This window comes from Sciurus vulgaris (genome assembly GCF_902686455.1).
Source record: "Sciurus vulgaris genome assembly, chromosome: 14".
In the NCBI taxonomy this organism is placed as follows: Eukaryota; Metazoa; Chordata; class Mammalia; order Rodentia; family Sciuridae; genus Sciurus; species Sciurus vulgaris.
The window spans coordinates 74478554-74487975 of record NC_136475.1 but is presented as its reverse complement, the minus strand read 5'-3'; positions in this window follow the sequence as shown (position 1 = coordinate 74487975).

Here is a 9422-nt window from a genome sequence, read left to right as displayed (position 1 = left end):
AGAGGGGAGTGAGGAGAAGGGAAGGGACAGGGGAGTGGCAAAGATGGTGGAATTAGACTGACATCATTACCCTAGGTACTTGTATGACGCATGAATGGTATGACTGTACGTCATGTGCAACCAGATAAATGAAAAATTGTGCTCCATTGTGTACAATAAATTGAAATGCATTCTGCTGTCATGTATAATTAATTAGAACAAATTTAAAAATTTAAAAAAAATTCTTTATATGAAAATACTAATTTAAACTAACTCTGCCCTAAAGAAAAGTATAGCAGCAATATTGGTGAAAATGGCAGAGTAAAGACCTTCGAAAAGTCTCTCCTTCATAATGGCCATAGTAACATTAGGAAAAATGATCAGAATCAACTTTTTCAGAACACTGGACATTAACTAAAGATGTACAGAAATCCAGTGCTCATTCATACAAGAAAAGAGACTGAATTCTGTAAGAGCAGCACGCATCCTGTAGCATTTTATTCTGCCCTATTCCAGACGTCCTCTGCCCCAGCTCCCAATAGTCATGAAAACCAACATCCTGCATTCACACTAAAACCACAACCTGGCATCCAGCAGGACAACTTCTTTGAAAATAACTAAAAATATAAATAATGAATGAAGAAGCAGAGGAATTGAAAAGGCACCCTAGAAAATAACTCTAACACAAAATGGAAGAGTAATGGAGTAGTGTAACAAAAAAGACAAAAGCTATGTACAAAACAAACAGCATCATAGCAGGCATAAACCCTACCTCCTTAGTAACTACATCAAACTAAAATGGATTAAAGATTAAGTGGAAATTATTAAATGCTCATCAAAAGGTGGAGATTGGCAGAACAGATTTAAAATTTGTCCCATTCGATGCTGCCCACAAAAGACACATTTTAGATTCAAAAAAACACCAAGAAGTTGGAAGTGTAAGAATGACAAAGATAAATCATGGGAACAGCATCCAAGAGAGCTGGAGTGGTTTATAAATACCATAAAGCAGACTTTCACACAAGAATTAATACTAGTGGGGCTGGGGTTGTGGCTCAGAGGCAGAGTGCTTGCCTAGCATGTGTGAGGAGGCACTGGGTTCGATTCTCAACACTGTATATAAATAAATAAAATAAAGATTCATTGTCAACTAAAAAAAAAAAAAAAAAACCTTAAAAAAAAGAAAGAAAAGGATTGATACTAGGGAAAAAGAAGGACAGGAAGAAGATGTAGCACGTATATACATATATATGCACTTAAGAACAGAACCCCCAAAAGCATGAAGCACAGCACAGGAAGAACTGAAGGGAAAATAGAAAATTTAGTACTAGTACTTGGAGTCTTCAATGCCCCACTTTCTGTTATGATAGAATAATTAGACAGAAGATCAACAAGGAAATAGAAGATTTGAAAAACGCTAAAAACCAATTAGACCTAATGACATCTACCGGACATTCCACCCAACAAGAACAGTACACTCTCTCCTCGAGTGCATGTGGAACACTCTTCAGGATAGATAATAGGTGAGGCCATAAGACAAGCCTCCACGTGCTCATGAAGATGGACTTCATATAAATTATGTTCTCTATCCACAGTGGCATGAAATTTAACAAGTAAATCAACAAGGAAATTTTGGAAATTCACAGATGCATAGAAATTAAACAACTAGACATTGGGTCAAAAAAGAAAGCATTAGGGAAATTGGAAAAATGAAAATAAAAACAAATTTCTAAAACTTAGCAGCTACAGAAAAAAAAGTATCTAGAGAAAAATCACTAAACTATATAAATTTATTATATTTAAAAAGAAAAAAGGGGTCAGGATAATAAAAGATCAAAATAAGCAAAAAGTTAGTAAAAGTATGACAATAAGATTACAGTGAAAATAATGGAAATGGAGAATTAAAGAAATAATAGAGAAAAATCAATGAAATCAAAAGTGGGCTTTTTGAAAAAGCAACAAAATTTGTTAAACTTTAGTCAAACTAATTGAGAGAGAAAGAAAGAAGACTCAAATAACTAGAACTCTACATTAAAAGGGGGTACATTGCTATTGACATTACATTAATAAGCAGAATTATGAGTGCATACCAAAAAATTAAATAACTTGGATGAAATGCACATATTTCTAGGAGACAATATGTAAACTGACTCAGGGAGAAATAAAAAATCTGACTAGACGTATAATAAGTTAAAGAGATCGAATTAATAATCAAAAAACTTCCCACAAATAAAAGCCCAGGATCAAATGTTTTTATTGATGAATTCTACCAAACTTTTCTTAAAGAAGAACTAACACTATTTCTTCATAAACTCTACTCAAAAGTAGATAAGAAGGAAACACCAAATTATTCTATGAGACCTGTATTACCCAGATGTAGTGTCTCATGAGCAACGTACTGTGGCTTTAAAGCTCACTCGGGATCCCTGCAGGGCCAACACCACGTCGCTTAGCAGTTTGATGCAAACTGGCTTGGGAATTCCCAACCCTGGCCAGGGAATTTTCAGGAGACAAGACCACTCAGCACAAAAGCAAATCACAAGAACCCCAAAACAAAACTGAATCTCTTAAGACTAGCTTCAACTCCTTTGATGATAAAAATACTTGGTAACCCATTCAGGTTGAATATAGGTAAAAGAAAGAGGAATGAATCCCTCAAACTCTGAGAATGATCTCCAGATGGAGTCCCTCCCATTTGGTCAGGCCTCTGACCCTTGACCGTATCTGGTCTACTTCACTCCTCATCTTGTGACTGTGCTGCTCGAATAAACTGAAACTCATTCCTGATGTGAACTGGACCAAAGGGAGAAGTCACCTCTTGGAAGGCTGGCTAACTAGGAGGACCTGACATCCCAAATGTGACAGACAGCTGGTGTCGAGGATGGGATTTGAACCCCTGTGCAAGTACAGAATGAGACAAAGCATCACAAAGAAACCTACAGACCAATATTCCTTATGAATATAGACACAAAAATTAAAAAAAAAAAAAAAGAAAAGAAAAAACACTAGCAAACTAGATCCAGTGCCTCAGGAAAGGGAGATACAGCACAACCATGTTGTGTTTATCTTAAGAATGAAAGGTTAGTTTTAATATATGAAAATCGGGCAATGGAAGGAAAAGTCACAAGATCATCTCCAGAGATGAAAAAAAAAAAAAAAATCACTTGAAAAAAAAACCAACATTCTCTCAAATAGCAAGTCAATAATAGAAGGAAATTTCCTCAATCTGATAAGTGGCAAAGAATCCCCATCTAATATCATACTTAAAGGCAAGAGCCTGAAATTTTTCTCACAAGATCAGTAACAAGATAAGAAGCCTACTTTCACCACTTCTGTTCGATAGAATAGAGTTGAGAGTCCAGAAATAAACCCTTATACTGGCGGTCAACTGATTTTCAACAGGAGTGCCAATCAAGTGTGGAAAGTACAGTCTTTTCAACAAACGATACTGGGACAAGTAGATATCCTCATGTAAAAGAACAAAGCTGTGACTACCTAACATCACAAACACCAAGAATTAAATTGTAGGGGATCAAAGACCTGAGTGTGAAAGTTAAAATCATAAATATCTTAGAAGAAAATATAGATATAAATCCTCAGATCCTGAATTAAGTAACAGGTTTTTTTTTTCATTTATGACATCAAAAGCACAACCAACCAAAGAAAGAGCAGCTGTGTTAAACTTCATCAAACTTATAAGTTTTTTGGTTCTTCAAATGATATTATTAAGAAGGTAAGTAGACAACCTATAGAATGAGAGAAAAATGTTTGCGACAGTATATATGTCTGGTATTCATAATATATAATGATTACAATTCACCAATAAAAGAACCTAATTCATGAGACAGATGTCATTACCCTATGTACATGTATGATTACATGAATGGTATGAATCTACATTGTGCATAACCATAGAAATGAAATGATGTACCCCATTTGTGTACAATGAATCAAAGTGCAGTCTATAAAAAATACAAATAAAAATAAAGAACCTAGTTCAAAAATGGGCAAAGGCTAGAGATATAGATTAGTGGCAGAGCACATGTTTACCATTCACAAGGCCTGGAATTCAGTCCTCAGTACCTGAAGTACTTAACTAATTAAGTAAAAAATTACAATGGGCAAAAGATATTGAAAAGATACTTCTTCAAAGTATCATAGTCAACATCATTAGTTATTAGGGAAATGCAAATCAAAACCACAATGAAACACTACTTCACATTCGATAAGGCAGTGTCAGTAACATGATGGACAGTGACAATTATGGGAAAATTAGAACCCTCACACATTGCTGGTGGGAATGTTGAATGGGGTGGCTGCTTTGGAAAACTAGCTGGTTTGGCAGTTTCTCCAAAGTTAAACAGAGTTATTAAATGACCCCTAGTTGCATACCCAAGAGAATTGAAACGTCTTTGCAAAAGAACATGCATGTGAGTGTTCATAGCAGCACTTTCATGGTAGGCCAAAGGTGGAAGCACCCAGACGTTCATCAGCTGATGAATGGATAAGCAAAATATAGTAGAGCCACACAACGGAATGTTATTCAACCGTAAGTTAGAAAGAAGTTTTGATGCATGCTACAACATGGAGGAACTTTGAAAACACACTAAGTGAATGAAGCAGACACAAAAGGCCATAGATTGTATGTTTCATTTCTGTGAAATGTCAATAATAGGCAAATCCATAGAGACAGAAAGCATATTTGTGGTTTCCAGGGACTGGGGAAGGGAGAAATGGGGAGCAACTACTCGTAGGCCTGGGATGCCTTCGGGGTGATTATTATATTCTGAAATTAAATAGAGGTGATGGCTTCAGAGCCTGGTGAGTGTACTAAAAACCAATGGATTATATCAAGTGCATGATTTTATGGTGTATATACATTTTGTGGTATGTGGAGTATGTGCATTATATCTCAGTAAAAATTCAGTCTATGCATTTTGGAAAAAAAAAAGATAAACAGATTTATAAAAATGTTTCTAATTCAGATGGCAGGTAAAGGGTTAATTTCTGTATTCTGCAGGGAAATTATAAATTGACTAAAAAACTAAGTCACACTAAATAGAGCAAATTATATCAAAATATGATTCATAGAAGGGCACAGGCAAATGGCACAAAATATGCTCAATTCACTGACAGTCATAGAAATCCAAATTAAAATAACAATGAGAGATCTTTTTGTACCCACCAGACTGGCAAAAATCAAAAGAACTATCATATCTGCTGCTGGCAGGGATGCACAGGATAAAGAGTGCTTTCATACATTGTTGGTTGGGATAGTGATGTAGTTACAATATTTTGGAAGCTAGCAAGCAACCTCTATTAGTATTCAAAGTCCATATAGTCTGTGATCTAGCAATCCTACTTCTGTGAATTTATCCCCTATAAATAAAATAGCTGTTTCTAAAGGTACAAACAGAAGTAGATGTGCATATTGTTGCCAAATCATTTATTGATATTCATACAGAATAGTTTGCTATACGTTTACACGGCAGAACATTATGTGAGCATAAAAAAGGATGTATTGGAGAACTACCAGAAGATTTAGAGAAAATTCCATGGATTTCACTGGATGAGAAAAGAAAGACACAGAAAGCTAGGTATAATGCAATCCCATTTTAATAAAATAATTAAAGCAATATCTATACATATGCATATATATGTATACATGAATCTGTACATGACTGTACTTTTAATAGTCCTTGAAAAACAGGGCAGGGGGGCACTTTGGTAGTAGATGCTTATTGGAGGCTCCTACAACCACCCCAAAGTGGTGAAGTCCTACTGAAGTCCTACTGGGGTACCCTCTCTGGGTTTTGTTTGTTTTGCATGTTACACCTGCCACTTATAAGGAGCAACAGTGACAGGCCTCCTGTTTTCCTGCTTCACAGCCGCCACTCATTCTTGCATCTTGGATGCTCTCTTCCTGTAAGGTACCCTCAGAAAGAAATTGGCTGCCCAACGTCTCCATCGCCCACCCTGCCCTGACCTCCACACTGGGCTGAGCATGCTCTCGCATCAATAAGACGCCCACAGTGAAATCTTTTCTTAGTATTCATCCTTGGTCTTCATGGATGATAAAAAACCAGTCGTGGCTTCCCCTTCTCTCCCGCCGTCTGCAAATGTTCTGCCTTCATTCTCCTAAGAGTCAATTCCACTGTCATTTTCCGGGTTCTGGGTTCTCCCAAAACTACAAGTTCTGCTCCATGCTAAACCAACTCTTGTCCTCAAACCTAGACAAGAGAGTCTCATGTTTAGGGTGGGTTAGTTCCTCTCAATTCAATGGGAAAAAACTTTAAAATAGGCATTTCTGCCACTCTCTCCCTGAGGCCATAGACTGTGGGAAAATGAATCCTTTTTTAAAAAAATAATAATATCAGGTTACGATCATATGCTATCTCCACCTTATGGGTTAGGAAACAGATTAAGTGACATTCCCAGGATCTTCTGACTTTAGAGCACTTATGGTTTCTACTGTACACACAGCTTTTTTCACAGAATTCTCTGAGGATTCTTAGGAGGTACCTTTACTTCTCAGAGGAACCTCTGGGAGCGTTATGTCCGATAGCTTGTTTGAGTGTCCACTGATTCTGCAAATCATCACTGAGCTTCTGATATGTGCAAGCCTTTGTTGTAAGTACCCAGAGTCAGGAGCGAGGATGCTGGCGGAGTGATATGGAAATACAAAGATGAGCCAGGTGACATCTGCCTTTGATGAGATCAGAGCAAGAGGGGGACGCACTTAGAATCAACCTGGTGGCAACATTACAGGCTGGAAAACTCTGGAATTTTTCCTACCTGGGAGCATCTGAGAGGGCTGGATCTATTTAATCCTACCTGTTTCTAAAAGAGAATAATCTTGGCTCTCCCTCTGAACTCTTCTTGAGACCCATCGTGTTTCCCACCTGACTAGGGTGCAACCCAGAGTAGAACATCTATTCTGCACGATTTCCAGCTTCCAAGAGCGTTCCATGAACCAGGCTGCCAGGGGGTTTGGCAGCAGGGTCTTCCCACACTTGCCAGGTTCAGACAGACAAAACAAATGCATGAGCAGACACAAATGAGTGGGTTTCTAAAGTGTTTTAAAGAAGCGAGTGTGATCCTCCAGGAAAGAATAGAGGCTCATCAGGCAAGGAGGAAAGGACAAGAATTCGGAACAGATGGAGGGGTACACACAGGAGCACAAACTCAAAATGGTCCAGGGGGAGAGGGACATTTCTGCTTTAGACAGAAAGAAGTGGGGGCAGACATCAGGTGACACTGAGATCAAAGATTTCTCCATATTGCAAAGGATGGTGAAATGTGTGGTGGGGGCAGGGGAATTGGGAGGTAGGGTAGATTTTTTTCAGGTGAGCTGTTGCAAGATAAAAAACAAAACAAATAGCTTCTCAGTGACTTTCCTTCTTGGCAGAGACTTTGTGGAGCATTGAAACATTTGAAGAATGCCTGTGAGTGCCTGTGGAATCAGCCACAGAGAGATGGAGAGAGGAACTGCATCCGACGTGGGCCGATTGCCTATCTCTTCAAAGCAGAGCGGAAGCCAGGGCAGGAGGGAGGTATCCCAGGCTGAGAGGGTGGGAGGGAGGCCACAAAGCCAAATACTGTGAAACTCCTGCCTTTGGGGCCCAGGGACTTCTGAGACTTCCCGCTCTCTGTGCTTTCAACCTATAAAAGTTGCCTCTTTGATCTAAAAGAGAAAAATGGATTGGGCCTCCAGGTTAATGCTATTTGCTAAGTATTTCAGAGAGGCTGCCAGACTCAGGCGTGGCAGAGAACAGGCATCACAAAAGCCACTGTGAGAAGAAAGGCGATTCTCAACCTGCGGGAACCAGTGTTCTCTGCTATAAAGTGGGGAAAATATCCCTGTCCCACATTCCTTCCCAAGGAAGGGACAAAGGAGGTCACACAAGGCAGGTCTCTTCATCAGGGCTGTTGCTATTGTGTTTCACAAAACCACAGTGGCTCACAAGGCGTGCACGTGTCTGGGTCCAGCTGATGTGGGTTCTGCTGCTCCTAGCTCTGCTTGCCTGTGTGGCTGCTCAAAGCAGGTCACCTGATGGCTCTGATGACATGCCTGGGAGTGAGCTCTCTGTGGCTGATCTAGGACAACCTTGACTGGAGCCAGGCGATGTCCTGGCTCTGTTCCACGGGCCTGTTCTAATGGCCATGGTATAGGGCAAGGATGAACAGAAGCAATATCCCATTGGCTCAAACAAATCACATGAGTAGGTCTAGCATCAGAGTAGGATAGTTTTACAAAGTTTCAAAGGCATATGGAGGGGAGACAGAAAGTGATGAAGAATTGGGCCATTTTTGCCATCCACCACAGCCTCTATAAACTGTAAGCTATGCAAATAAATGTAAGGTCATATTACTATCCAAAGGCAATTCAATCAATGTATGCTTGTTGAATTGATTTACGTGGGCATTGGCCTGTCTCAGACCTGATTACTTTCCCAAGTGTTTTCCAATTGCCCCATAGTTTTTCATAGCTAGAATAAAAGTCATTTAAAATCTATCTGTAAATTTTTCTTGGACAGCAGAATCTTTCTGCCTTCTCTCCATCTGATATTACAGTGCCGTGTATGTGTGTGTGTGCCGGGGAGAGGGGGTGTTGTTAGGGGTGATTTTCTGTTTCCATTTAGCTTAAGTCATCAGTGATAACTTTAACTTGGCAGTTCCATCAGGGCTCTTTCTAAATGTGCTGACATTTCAATTAAATGTCAGTGGTATCATTCTGTTTACCAGCTGGAAGATTTGTAATAGAGAATATTGGTAGAGCCAGAGACTAGAGATTTCCATTTGGCCAAATGCCAGCCCGTGTCTTTTGTCTCTACAACTCCCCAGGGTTCTCTGCATGTAGATTTTGACAGCCTGATTGGCTCTTCAAGATTTCCCTGGTGCTCTAGATCAGGAATTTTCAAACTACTTCCTGAACCCTAATGAGGGTGCTTGCAGAGTTAGGTTGTTATTATCACTCTTTAAATTTTGTTTAGAACTTGGACTAAAACTTCTGCCTTCCCAGGTTAATCAAAGAATAGCCTTAGCTTGCCAGGCAGGCAATTCAGAAGTTATCACTTATAACTATACATGTTTGTGTGTGTGCACACACACCTGTGTGCATGTGTCTGTTGTGTACACATCCCATATTGTGGCTTTTAGTTGGGGGCAACATAAGAGTGTAGTTATTCCAATCATAGATATGGAAATAGTCTGCCTAGGTTTAAACCTCAGCTCTAGCTTGAGACATGGCTTTGAAACACATATCTGGGTCTCTGGACTTCTATTTCCTCACCTGGAATAAAACCTCATAGAGTTCTGAACCTTAAATGAGTTAACACGTTTGAAGCACTCAGAGCAGCGCTGAAAGATTATCGTCATTATTAATAAAATGCGACCAAAATAAAATGCAGATATGTTAGATGCTGAAGTTGAAACAAACAAAA